This window comes from Arvicanthis niloticus, chromosome 5, assembly GCF_011762505.2.
Source record: "Arvicanthis niloticus isolate mArvNil1 chromosome 5, mArvNil1.pat.X, whole genome shotgun sequence".
Lineage (NCBI taxonomy): Eukaryota > Metazoa > Chordata > Mammalia > Rodentia > Muridae > Arvicanthis > Arvicanthis niloticus.
The window spans coordinates 95053987-95067925 of NC_047662.1; the positions used below are offsets into that span (position 1 = coordinate 95053987).

Below are 13939 nucleotides of genomic sequence, written 5' to 3' on the forward strand. Positions count from 1 at the left end.
CTTTACTTTGAGAACACCCCATCCTTCACTCAAAGAGAATTACCACCCCAGCCCACTTCCCCAGCACTTGTGAACTATATTCCAAGAAAACTCCTCAAAAAGTCAATGAACCATCTCTCTATATGTTTGCATTTACTACACTCTGACTTCTGCCTTCAAGTTGTACGTTTGGCCTCATGAATGCTTTTATGGGTTTTATACTAAAGTATGGCCTTTGGGTTCTCCCAACATTACTTAGTTTCTACCTATTACAGTGTATGACTGACATACTCTGTCTTCTGTCCTAAACTTTTCAGCCCTGGAAATGGGCTGCCTTTCCCCAAGGGGCTCTTCTCTACATAATCCAGACATTCTGGTTACTTGCCCTTTCTGTACCGTTGGCTTCCTGATTGTACTTGGTTTCCCCTTCTCTATTGTCCTCTACCTCTCCCCACATGGCTGTCCCTCACACTCTTTTGGTCTGCTAATTACATGACTACTGTATTTGGTTCTCCACCTCCAATCTCCTCTTCCTCTCCCTACATGGCTGTCCTTCACACCCTTTTGGTCTGCTAATTACATGATCATATCCCTTCTATTGCCCACCACATAGGCATCTCCTACAAAGCCCTTGGGGTGGGGGTGGGTTGACACCATGACACATCCACCACGTGGGCAATTCTACTTACTAAGACCTTTGTACCTCTCCAATTGTCTTCTTCTCTACCTTCTCTAACCACTTGTCTCTCCCCTTCTACTGTGTATCACTACAGAGCTCCCTGCTTTGTCTATCTTTGCTACGAAAGCCACACCAGTGTGACAGGAAGCTTCCTTTCACCCTACTAGGCCCTTGTCATGTGGAAAAGAATATCTCTTCTCTGTGATTTGGGATATTTCTCTCTGACAAATCTCTCAGTTGTTTGGGGATGCCCAAGATTGAAATTCCTGCTACCATGATACTTACCCCTCTGCTCCCTCATGACTCCTCTCAGCTTCATCCTAGAACTTCCTCACCTCCCCCTAAAAGCTGACTACATACTCCAGGGTCTGCAGTCTTTCCTAGCTTCTTTCTCCTTGGAGCTACCTGAACTATCTCTCCTAGTGCCCTCTTGGACCCCTACATTGCAAGTTTTCTTGCCTCCCTCTCAGAGATGCCTACAAGGTCTTGCAGCTTCTCTGTGCCCCTTTGGCTTCTATGATATTGGAACCTTCCCTCAGGTGGAGGTCCTGCTTGTTCCTCCTTGTCACTTATGGCTGCACTATTCTCTGTCCCTTCACTGTCTAAACCCCCCTTTAGGGAGTTCTTTCACCATCTTTTCTCCTTGGACTTCATTCCTTTCTCTGTCTCGATTATTTTCTTAAAGCCTTGATGTCTTATTGAGAGTAACTTGGACTCAAATTCTTGCAGATTGTAACAATTTCTCCCACCCCAAATGCAAATGGTCCTAAAGTGTCTTATCTCTAAGATTCTACAGATTTCCACTCTTGAATCTTTATAATTTCTAAAGAAATCTTTTAAGACTATTGTGTAAAGAGTCTCTATCACAGGTTAATTTGTAAGTTCATTGGGTGTGGTTAAAGAATCTGTAAAAAAAAATAGCCTTAAACTTATAACAAAAGGCTTTTAATTAAAACCTATACATAGAATTTTGAATTTTATTTGACACACACACACACACACACACACACACACACACACATTCTTTTCTAGAATGCACTGTATATATGTAACTTTATCAGGAGCCATCTAGCAAAGTCTAAAAGTAGCAGGTGATCTTCCAGAGATGTTTTGCTATGAAACTATGATGAAAGAGCCTTTGAGAGAGAGGCAAGGTCCAAAGGACAAATCGCAGGAAATGATTTCTGCAGCTGATATGACGTTTCTGTCCTTATACAATTAATATTATATAATTCCTGGGCATTAGCCTACCCTATTGGGCATATTTCTGCAGATCAATGAAGATGTACTATCTTGTAGTGATGCTATATAGACAAATTGATGATTTCTTAATGATGATCCCACAAGAATTCCTAAAATTATCCAAGTAATTATTAAGCCCATTATAATACGACTGCTGTGAAAGCCCTCTCTAACATGAAAACTGTCGTTAGAACTCTGCCAGTCTTCACAAGCCACCAGTTAATTTTTTCTGAGACAGAAAGCAGGCTTCTGCAACTCAGAACACATTTCTAAAGGCTGTAAAACAATTAACCAAAAGTCATAAAAAGGAACTAATGATTTATTATAGGTGCAAAGACAGAAAATAAATACTGACTGGGTTTATCTATACAAAACTTTAATGGTAATTTAACACAAAAATTACAGGTTTAAACTCTCAATGAACCTGTGGAGCTAGTGAAAGATAATGAATGTCTAGGTAGAAAACTACTTTTACTGGAAACACATGTAAGTATTTGTGTTGTAAACTTCTTATTCAATTTATGATTTGAATAACTTTTACTGAACTTTTGTAAAAAAAAAATAAAGGGGGGGAGGATGAATGGAAAAATCATGTGATCTATTCTCCTAGAAAAGGTGAAAACTAGAAAAAAGAAAACTAGGAATGAAGACATTACAGCAGAAGGAGAGAGCAAGATAAGGGGGAAGAAGGAGAAGGAAAGCAGATTAGAGTAATTTAGAAATTAAGCAAGCAACTTAGAAATTAAGAGAGCATATAGGAAAAACAGAGAGTAACTGGAACCGACTGGGAACCAGAAATTCACTCCTGGCCACAGGCACTGGTTCCTGCCAGTCTGCACCTGAGCACTAAGCAGATATTGGGCTTCAGCTTGACACCCAATCCCAAAAATCCCAGAGGAGGTGGGGCTCCCAAGAGCTCTAACTTCAGCAGTATCTTAGGTAAGTAGACAGCAACACTCACCCCAAACAGGGAGTAACTGGCACCCACTGGGACCCAGGAATTACCTTCTGGCCAGGGACACTGGTTTCTTCAGGTCTGCATGCTAGGAGCATTTCCACTATGGAAAGCAGTCTGGCAGTTCCTCAGAAAACTGAACATAGTACTACCTGAGGACCCTATACCACTCCTGAGCCAAAAAAATGCTCCAACATACAACAGGGACACATGCTCCACTATGTTCATAGCAGCCTTATTTATAATAGAGAGAAGCTGGAAAGAACCCAGATGTTCTTCAACAGAGGAATGGATACAGAAAATGTGGTATATTTACACAATGGAGTATTACTCAGCTATTAAAAACAATGACTTCATGAAATTCTTAGGCAAAAAGATGAAACTGGAAAATATCATCCTGAGTGATATTCACAAAAGAACTCACATGGTATGCACTCACTGGTAAGTGTGTATTATCCCAAAGGCTCACAATACCTAAGATTCAACGCATAGACCACATGAAGCTCAAGAAGAAGATAGAAGACCAAAGTGTAGGTGCTTTGGTCCTTTTTAGAAGGAGTAACAAAATAATTAACCAGAGCCCTCAGGGTCTAAACCTCCAGCCTTGGAACGCAAAGGGAGGGACTCATGGCTCCACCTGTATAGGTAGTTGAGGATGGCCTTGTCAGGCATCAGTGGAAGAAGAAGCTTTGGTCCCTAAAACTCTGGATGCCCTAGTGTTTCGGAATTCGAGAGCAGAGAGGTGGGAATGTGTGGGTGGTTGGAGGCACACCCTCATAGAAGTAAGAGGAGGTGGGATGGGATAAAGGATTTTGGGGTGAATGGTAGAGGGGCTAACATTTGAAAGGTAAATAAATAAAATATCCAATAAAATAAAAAGATAATGGATTTGGCAATTGTAGTTGAGCAGTTGAGACTTTTTGTCAACAGTTTACTATGGACATTCCTTATAATCCTCAAGGACAAGGTATTGTGGAAAGGTCCCATGGAAGTTTAAAATAATATCTTCATAAAATAAAAAAAGTGGGAGGCATATACCCGAACACCACAAGTTTATCTAAATCATACTCTTTAAATTAAAAAAAAATTGGATACCAAGGAACTTTCTGCTGAGTGTCTATGGCACCCTTCAAGTAGGCATACTTATGCCTAGGTGAAAAGGAAGGATAAACTTACAAGCATAAGACATGATCCCGACTAGGTATCTAATATGGGGAAGAGGGCATGTGTGTGTGTTTTTCTGCAGGATTCGATAGGAGCATGGTGGCTACCAGAATGATTGGTGAGACATACTGTTGCTGAGACAAAGAATGATGCTGACCTGTGAGCTTGCTGAGTGCCCTGACCAGTGTGACTGGGGAGCTGTATTGGACATATGTTCCTGTGTAACGCACGCCCCCAAAATCCCTTTTCGCCCGCGAATAAAGACAGGAGGCGATAGTCGGGTTTACTGCCACGAGGAACTTTTTACTACTCCATACGATAAAGTGGAAAGACCCAAGAAACCGGAAGAGGGTCCCTTAAAATACACCCTAGAGTGACGTATTCACTTCTGAATGGCTGTTCGCTCATTACCCAGTATTATGCCTCGGAATAGGCCAGTGGCTTGGCGCTCTTTCTGCCTAGCAGCTGCGCAGAATGATTGTTTACTGCTGGGGAAACATGTGGCCAGCGCCATGTTGGAAAACGTATGTGTGTAGCCACTGAAACAGCTCACTACATTCCTGACCCACCTTTGCTTTCCTATATCACAGATGGGACAAGCTGCTTTGCCTCATGTTTATAGACCTTGTGGGATAGAGAATCAAAAAGAGAAATTATAATGTCTCGTATTTTTCTTAAAGGTGACCAGCTATTAGGACTCAATCATGGTCTAGAGATCAATCCAATATGGAAAATAACAGTCTACACTTGGAAGACTGGATCTGGACATCTTCAGAGACATATTTGGAAGTTAGCTGCAGTTCTCTATGATGTTATGATAGCAAGAGATAAAGTTGGGACAGGATCTGGATTTCAGACAAGGGTTAGTGCATGTTTTAAGGCTCTTTTAATTGTCAAGCTAAAATTGGTTTGGTCTCTTCTATAGTATTTATTTTAAGCTGTATTTACTGTTTAAGTTCCAGTTGTGTTAGTCTGTTAAAACCTGGCATGTCTGTTATGGGGGTCTATCAATCAGTTTTTGTCTTACTGCCCTCCTGAGTATTAGAAAACCTTGATTTTCTAAAAAAAAAAAAAAAAGCTTGAAAGTGTTGGAAGAAGTGAAGGCTTTAAGCAGAAGCAAGAGAGTAGTGCACTTGGTTATTGCTGGTATAACAGCTTTAATTTTATTAATTGCTAGCGCCACTGCTTCTGCAATAGCATTGACACAAGGAGTTAAGACAGCTATTCTTGTTAATCATCTAGCAAAAAAAATGTTACTAATGTATTGAGTATACAAAAGGATTTATATAGGTATCTGGAACAACAGTTTGATGCTCTATAACCCATTCAAATTATCTGAAGGAGGTTCAGGATTCAAGAGTTAGGAGCCATCTCAAGTGTCATGACAAATATCATTGGAGTAGTGTTACTTCTAAAATCTACAATGATTGTCATTATAATTAGAAAAAAAAGTTTAAACACACCTATAGGGTATTTGGCATAATCCTAACACCTCTCTGGGTGTGGGTGTGTTAACTTTGCATAGTGAGATTATGAATTTAAAGAATGCTGCTCTGTTGAGCTTTGATGCTGCAGATAATGCTTATAAAATTATCCATGGCCTGAGGTCAATATTTTCATTTTAGTTAAACCTCAGGAATGGCATATATAGCTTGATCAGGCTAGCCCTTCTTGTCCTGGGAATACTTTTATTTCTGCCCATCTTGTTAAAGCTTATCTCTAAGTACATCAACAGGCTGGCAGCCAAAGTACATGACTTGAAACTGATAATGGACCCTTCAGACAGAGCTATTAATTTAACAGTCTGGCAAGCCAAGGACTGGTAAGATTCTGCACAGAGCCTTACCAACCTAAGATAGAAGCACATTGCTTATGATAATGCATATTCCACAATAGGTAAGAAAGGCTTTCTTGTCCTTCCAGTCTGGGCCCAGGAACTGAGCAGATCCAAGATGGCAGCTCTGCCCCCAATCACACAGAACCCAGAGGAAGCAGGGCTCCCAGGAACTCTAACCTGGGCAGTATCTTAGGTAAGCAGACAGCAAGGCCAGCCCCAAACAGGGAGTAACTGGGACCCATAAGGACCCAGGAAGTCACCCCTGGCCCAGAGCACTGGTTCCCTTTGGTCTGGGGCAGAGCACTGAGCAGATCTTGGGCGGCAGCTCTGCCCCCAATCTCTTAGAACCCAGAGGAAACGGGGCTCCCAGAGCTCTAACATGGGCAGCATCCTGTGTGCGCTTGAGCACTGAGCAGATTTTGGGCCCTAGCCCTTACCCCAGTAGTTACACCCACCCCACAACGTTCTGATACAACCAAGATAATAGGAAAGACAGGCTCCAGTCAGGGACAGGGCAGGTAGCACTAAGGAGATACCCATAAACATACAAGAAGCCTATAGAATGCCACATAGACTAGACCAGAAAAGAAATACCTCCCGTCACATAATAATCAAAACACCAAATGCACAAAACAAAGAAAGATTATTAAATGCAGTAAGGGAAAAAGGACAAGTAACATATAAAGGCAGACCTATCAGAATTACACCAGACTTCTCACCAGATACTATAAAAGTGAGAAGATCCTGGACAGATATCATATAGACCCTAAGCAAACACAAATGCCAGCCCAGGCTACTATACCCAGCAAAACTCTAATTACCATAGATGGAGAAATCAAAATACTCCATGAAAAAACCAAGTTTACACAATATCTTTCCACAAACCCAGCATTACAAAGGATAATAGCAGGGAAGCTCCAATACAAGGAGGGAAATTATACCCTAGAAAGAGCAAGAAAGTAACCCTCTTCCAACAAATCCAAAAGAAGATAGCCACACAAAGATAACTTCACCTCTAATAGCAAAAATAACAGGAGACAACAATCACTGTTCCTTAATATCTCTCAACATCAATGGACTCAGTTCTCCAATTAAAAGACATAGGCTAATGGACTGGATACATAAACGGGACCCAGCATTTTGCTGCATGCAGGAAACCCAACTCAGTGCAATGACAGTCTCTACCTTAGTATAAAAGGCTGGAAACAATTTTTCAAGCAAATGATCCTAAGAAACAACCTGGAGTAGCCATTCTAAAATCTCCAGCCAGGGAACACAAAGGGGGGGACTCATGGCTCTACCTGTATAGGTAGTTGAGGGTGGCCTTGTCAGGCATCAGTGGAAGTGGAGGGCCTTGGTGCCTGAAAGTTTGGATTCCCTAGTGTTGGGGAATTGCACGAGCAGAGAGGAGGGAATGAGAGGGTAGTGGGAGCATACCCTCATAGTAATCAGAGGGGGGGAATGGGGTAAGGGGTTAGGCATCTGTGAAAGTGGAGGGCCTAGGTGCCCGAAAGTTTGGATTTTCTTTATGTTTGAAAATTTGAGAGCAGGAAGGCAAAAATGGGAGGATGGTGGAAGCACACCCTCATAGAAACTCCCAGATTTATATGAATTAGACATGACAGAGGCAGGCTGCCAGAAGACTAGATTCCAGAATTCAAACACACAATTATCTTGATACTAAAATTTGTTTTGCAAATTGTATATTGCAGAATACATAGCCTTGGTATATCTACTCATCAGGCAAGCTGAGCAGACCTGCTTGAACCTCTGACATCCTGGAATTCCAGCTGGATGCAGTGAAGACACAGTGTTAGAGGCTTATCAATTTACTCTTCCCCCAACCCCTCTTCTAATATCTCAACACCCTTCAAGCTAATAATTAGCTTGAAGAAGTTAATGAAATGTCAGCGCCCCTATTCCCTGGGCTTGGGGACTGAGGTGGTTAATATTGGGCTGTCTTTCTAGGGAAAAGTAGTGGTTTTGGTGGAACAGGGAGGATTAGCTAGGATTTATTGCATAGCCATAACCTACTGGTAGAAATATGTATAATTGTTATTAAGATGAAGTTATAATTTTTTAAATGGTACAAAATTTACTTTGATTTCAAATTCAAGGTTTTCATTGCTACAAGCTTCTTATTAATATAAAAGTGAGATGAATATTGTTAATATCATAGGTATTGTTCCTGTATAACACATTTAGGAATACAAGGCTTAGACCCAGTCCTTCTTTAACTTTTTTAACTGATTTGAGATGGTTAAACTGTGAGTTAAGGGACTAAAGCAAATTCATGGCTTTGAGTTTATTGTTAGGGTGTTTTCTATATTTTATTTAGAAATAGCTGAGAGGAGTTAATAGACAACAGTCCAGATTGCCTTACATAAATAGTTGGTTTTCAAAACATCAGAAATCCACAGAATTGATGTTACAAACATTTCTGTATTACTGTTCATTTTGATTAGAGACCTGTCTGCTCCTGACAGCGTCCTGTCTTGGATTCTAAGAAGAAATTGAGCATCTTTGGAGTTATTCCAATTGTGGTGAGTCAGCCACTAGACAAGAACTGCCTCTTTTCATCTACAGACAAATCACTGTCCAGAAAAGGACACACTTGCAGAATAGTTGAGTGATTATATCTGCCAAGACAGAGTAATCAGCCCTTAATAATTCTGCATCACTAGGTCTGTCAGATGATCCTGGGCCAGAAGGCTGAAGATCGGATGCTCCAATGTTCTGTAGTACAGGGACTATCAAGGTGTCCAGTGGTCTCTATAAATTGGCTATGTTTTAGAAGCTATGCTTAGTGCTTCCCATAATTTCAGTTAACTCAGTCATTCTGGATTTCTGATGAGGTTGAAAACTTATAGTCTCATAGCCAATCCTTGCTATTTACTTTGAGAGAAAAGATTTGAGAGGATGGTTTTCAACTGACATTCATTCTAAAGCCAAGAAAAAAGCCAGGTTCAGAACTAAGTCTTTTATTTAGGAGAGATGACAGAGGTTCTGCTTAGTCAACAAAATGATGGACTGGGTATTAGGTCTATCTTGCACTTTACTTACATAAATTGGTATAGTTATGCTCTAATTGTATTTTGAGAGAAAAAGTTTTATTTTAACAGGAAGGGTGACATGTAGGAGAAGCTAAGGTGGGAGGAGTAAGGAGTGGAGGAGTAAGGAGAGGAGGAGGAGAAGGAGAGGAGGAGCTAGGTGATGAGAGAGAAAGAGAGAGAGGGGCCAGGCATGGAGGCAGATGTTCACATGTCTCCGCCAGTCAAAGATAGTTGATATATCTAGGTTGGGTATTAGGTTACACTTCTGATTGATATTGAGCATTACCAAATTTATAAAGCCATTGGTTAACATTAAAAAAAAATAGTATAAAAGCAAAAAGGAGAAGGGGGTATGGGATAGGGGTTTTCTAGGGAGGGGAAATGGGGAAAGGGGATGGCATCTGAAATGTAAATAAAGTATGCAATAAAAAATAACAACAAAACAAAACACAAAAAAAGAAAGGCTTTCTTGTCAGAACGACCTAAGACAGGCTTAGTCTGATTTATGCAATAAAAAGGGGGAGATGTGGAGAGCTTTTGGGGCTGCCTGGCAGGAATCCGACATAGGCCAACAACAAGGAAATAGACTGCAGGCAGGAATCTCACATTAGGCTAGAACAAAGAAGTAATTTCAGGCAGAAATCTAAATCCTAGGCTAGAAGCAAAAAGAAATTTCAGGCAGGAATCTAAATCTTAGGCTAGAACCAAGAAGTAATTATAGGCACAAATCTAAATCTTAAGCTAGAATAAAGAAGTAGGCTTCAGGCATGAAAATGACTTTGGGGTAGGACCGGGAAGTAGGCTCAGTTATTTGGTTATCCTGATAAGCCCTTAGAATTGGTGATCATAGGAGTGATCACGGGACTCTGTTTATTGTTGTGCATGTTCTTTGACTATCTGTGTTTATTGCCTTGCTTGTTCCTTGACTATTTGCATCTATTGTACTGCTAGTTCCTCAACCTAGAACTGACCTTAATACTTGCATGTAATTTAAAAAATTTAAAGGCAAAAAAGGAGGAGGAGGGATAGGATAGGGGATTAATGGGGGGATGGGGAAGGGGGATGGCATCTGAAATGTAAGTAAATTAAATATCGAATAAAAAAATGAGAAAAAAAGAGAAACGGCAATGCTGGGTTTTAATGAGGCTGTGAGAGGACATTCTCATGCTGTGAGTAGCATGGCCCTGCTTCCTGGCACAGTGTGTTCTAAAACCTTTCCATTGTGGCAGCTCTGCTAGCCAGTTGTACTATTTCTAGAATTTTTAATTCCCAAGAGTTAATCAGCAACGCACACACATTACACAGCTTTCATTAATTCCTCATTGTTTTCTGATTGGTCTTTCTGCCTCTGAGAACAAAAAAACATTACAGCTACAGGTGCCATTGGCATCTCATCACCTTCTCTGGGACAAGAACGCAAAACCAGTTAGTCTGATGGTGGCTGACAGTGGTCAGCCACTGACTTATGGAAGCACCTCTCACAAATAAAAGTGCTCATGTTTTATAGAGAGTCACAAGTTCATCATCTGCTGTCCTATTTGGAAAAAAAACCCAGCAATTACATGAGGTGCACTTTGGCCTGTCAACTCAAAAGGGAGGGTATTTACTGAGCATTTGTCAGTGTGTGCCATGGCCCAGTAAGCATTTTCTATATGCAAAGAAGCTACAAGATCTTGTTTTCTGTCTTACCACACAGCCACGGTAGCTGTGTTTTACTGATAGAAACACTAAGGTTTAGTGAAAAAAAACCAACATGGAACACATGTCAGTCTTCCTTGGGGCAACGACCCAGGAAAATTTTGCCTACAGCACATGGAAGGTTCTGAACAGCTCAGCACACCAACATGGCATCGGCTGTTTAACCAGATTCAATACAGCTGTTCTGCTTGCTCTTCATTAAATGGCTTTGAGTGAAAGGTTGTATGACACCCACACTTGGTAGCCTCAGATCTTTCTCCAGGTACATAACAACCCATCATTCAAACAAGAAGGGAAATAAAAAAAAACCTGTTTCCACACAGGGCAGAGTGGAACAGGCTGCTGCAAGGACCCTTGCTCAGGGCAACTTCCTTTAAGCAAGGATGTTTCACATGTCCTTGTTCAGTGAACCTGGACATGTGATGAATGGCTGAGGACAGACTGCCCTGTCCTAGAAGCTTAGATGTTCACCTTAAATGATCCCCCTTTGTGCTACAAAAAATGAACACACAAGCCTGAGAGAGAGAGAGAGAGAGAGAGAGAGAGAGAGAGAGAGAGAGAGAGAATATATTCTAACAGGTTTTCACCCTTTTACTTCTCTTAAGAAAAAAGATTAGAGTCCTTTTAAAAAATGGTTCCCCTTTCTCTCTTCCCCTCCTCATCTTCCTACATGGTTCAGGGTCAAGTCTACTTCCTAGATGTCACTGCCTCTTGCTATGCTCTCCCACATATATACAATAAATTTTTCTTTCACCATACCTAGGAGCAGTCATGACCTTTCCTTTCCTTTTGATTTCTTTTTTCATTCAATGCAGCTGATATAAATCTGCAAACCACATCTTATAGTGATTTTTAGATCCTCAGAGAACCTGTTACAGAGATGTATTTCAAGAAACACACAGCAAAATGTAAAAAGGTTTTCTAAAATAGAGGTGTTGCCTACTAGGAAAAAGAAAAACAAGGAAACCAAAATACTGACCTCCCAGACACTCCCCCAAGACTTCAGATGCACAGTGTAGGCTTTGAGGAACAACTGAGAAACACTGCAGACTTACCTGAAGCTTACAAAATTTTCTATCAAACAGAACACTGCAGCTTGTTGTTGAAAGTTACAAATATTTCCTTGAAAGCCAGTAGCAGCTCCAGGCTCCTGTTTGTTGAGTCCCCAGGGTCAGAGCAGGAGCAGGAGCTGCCAGTTTGAAAACAGAGATTCTGTCCTAGGCTGCCTTCCAACTGAGCTGTTCCAGAATGCACTTTAATACTTAATCCTTTATCCTTGACTTTTCCTCTCACCCCTGGCTCTGGTCTCTTGGATTTTGTTATTGATTTCCTCCTCTAGGGCAGTAATCTTATAAGCAGGTTATCCTCTTTCCATCTCTGCAGTGGTGTGGACTGAAGACAAAAGATTCACATGAGGAATGTGCTTTTGAAAATATTACCAGAGGCCATACATGAAAGTTGTGACTCTGTTGGTCTGAGAAAAGGCACTGGAACTTGAAGGATATACTGTAGCAGAACATCAATGATTTCTCAACATGGACATCTTACAGTTTTAGGAAAGTAATGTACATAGTTACCAATGCCAATTCCTCTAAAGAACAAGGTGCTTTATAAGTGATTAAAGTTGTGCTCACTGAAGCAGCCCATATAATAAAATTGGAACAATACTGAAATTAGTCTGGCCCCTTCAAAAGGCTGACACACAAATGCACGAAGTGTTCTATATTTTTTGAGAGTAGGTAAGAAGATAAATCACAAGACAGAAGCAAAAACTTGAAAATATTGTCTTCTAGAGATAACCCACATTTTAGTCCCTCTTCCTGTTGTTTTTTATTTCATATTATATCCACGGATGCATATAACGTGGTATATAGGAACTGGGCATAGTGCCTTGGGAAAGTACCTTGATAGCTGGTGAAGGTGACACTGGATATTCCAAATATAGATGGGAGAATTATAATACCATATCTAGACTTCATGGTAAACACAAAGCATTCATGCACATAAATTGATTAGTCTTTACCAAATACTTCATTAAGAAAAAACCTTCAGCTATTGACATGAAGAACAGCAGGAGAGGAAGAGAGCTAGAGACTTGTGGACCACCAGCCATGTTGTACTGGTGGGGAGAGACACCCAGAAATCTGCCTACTGCTACATTGTTCCAGTGGGCCATACATACATAGAGGCCTGCCTGCCACCCCTACACATAACACTGAAAGAGGAGGTCACCCTGAGGCTGATCAGTCATATGGCCTGCCTGAGGAGGGAACCATCAGAATATGAAAATATGTGGTGGTCTGTGGGGCCTGGGTATGGTGCAAGTAGGAAGAACTGGGCCAGAGCAGGAATGGTATCAGGTTGTGTCCAATCCCAGAAATTTTATCTCAAGAGCAGTAGGAGTGAGGATCACGCCATCCCTTGCAGTGGGGTCTGCACATCCTGGTGCGTGTAAACCTGTGCCCAAGGCCTTTGTGACTACTAGAGAAGGTTGCTTAGTTGCAGCCAGGTTAAACTTCCTCTTTCCTAATAAGGTCATATCCAGCAAGGTGCTGGAATTCCTCTTCATGTGAATAAGGCACTCCCAGCACCTCAAGCCTAGCAGATAATGAATTCTCACCCCCCAAAACCTCTACCCACTCCCTAAAGATTTAAATAGCCTTTGTCCCTGCAATTAAGGAATCTTCTCAAAGAACCCCACCTCCTGAGAATCTGTTCTCACACACACACACTCAACACTGGAGGTCTCCATTACCTCTAGCCACTCCTGCCTCCCACTTCCTCCCTGAGGGATCTGCTGGCTACAGTCACTGGACTGACCATACTGGGAAGGGTGGGCTAAAGCAGAGCCCAAACAAGAGTGAGCTGACATGAAAGAGAAGCAGATCTTAGCCATTCTGACTGGTGTGAGGTCGAATCTCAGGGTTGTTTTGATTTGCATTTCCCTGATGACTAAGGATGTTGAACATTTCTTTAGGTGCTTCTCAGCCATTTGAGTTTCCTCAGTTGAGAAATCTTTGTTTAGTTCTGTACCCCATTTTTAATAGGGTTATTTGATTGTCTGGAGTCTAATTTCTTGAGTTATTTGTATATATTGGATATTAGCCCTCTATTTGATGTAGGGTTGGTAAAGATCTTTTCCCAATCTATTGGTTGCTGTTTTGTCCTATTGACAGTGTCCTTTGCCTTACAGAAGCTTTGCAATTTCATGAGGTCCCATTTGTCAATTCTTGATCTTAGAGCATAAGACATTGGTGTTCTGTTCAGGAACGTTTCCTCTGTGCCCAAGTATTCAAGGCTCTTCCCCACTTTCTCTTCTATTACTTTCAGTG

The 13939-nt window shown here is 41.2% G+C and overlaps 1 protein-coding gene and 1 non-coding gene across 8 annotated transcripts in view; one reads left to right on the plus strand and one right to left on the minus strand.

Annotated features, from left to right (window-relative positions):
* LOC117709136 (acyl-coenzyme A amino acid N-acyltransferase 2-like) overlaps positions 1-13939 on the minus strand; it is a 97066-nt gene that overhangs the window by 25873 nt on the left and 57254 nt on the right. Inside the window, exon 1 of one of the 7 annotated variants that reach the window (XM_034503268.2) lies at positions 11663-11817. The exons of the other annotated variants lie outside the window; for them this stretch is intronic. The gene's annotated coding sequence lies outside the window, so the exon portion shown is untranslated. Of the gene's footprint in view, positions 1-11662; positions 11818-13939 lie in introns of those variants that run through there. 7 annotated transcript variants of the gene reach the window in all.
* LOC117709784 (U6 spliceosomal RNA) lies at positions 12234-12337 on the plus strand. Its single transcript, XR_004607000.1, has one exon. It is a non-coding gene; the product is annotated as a U6 spliceosomal RNA (small nuclear RNA).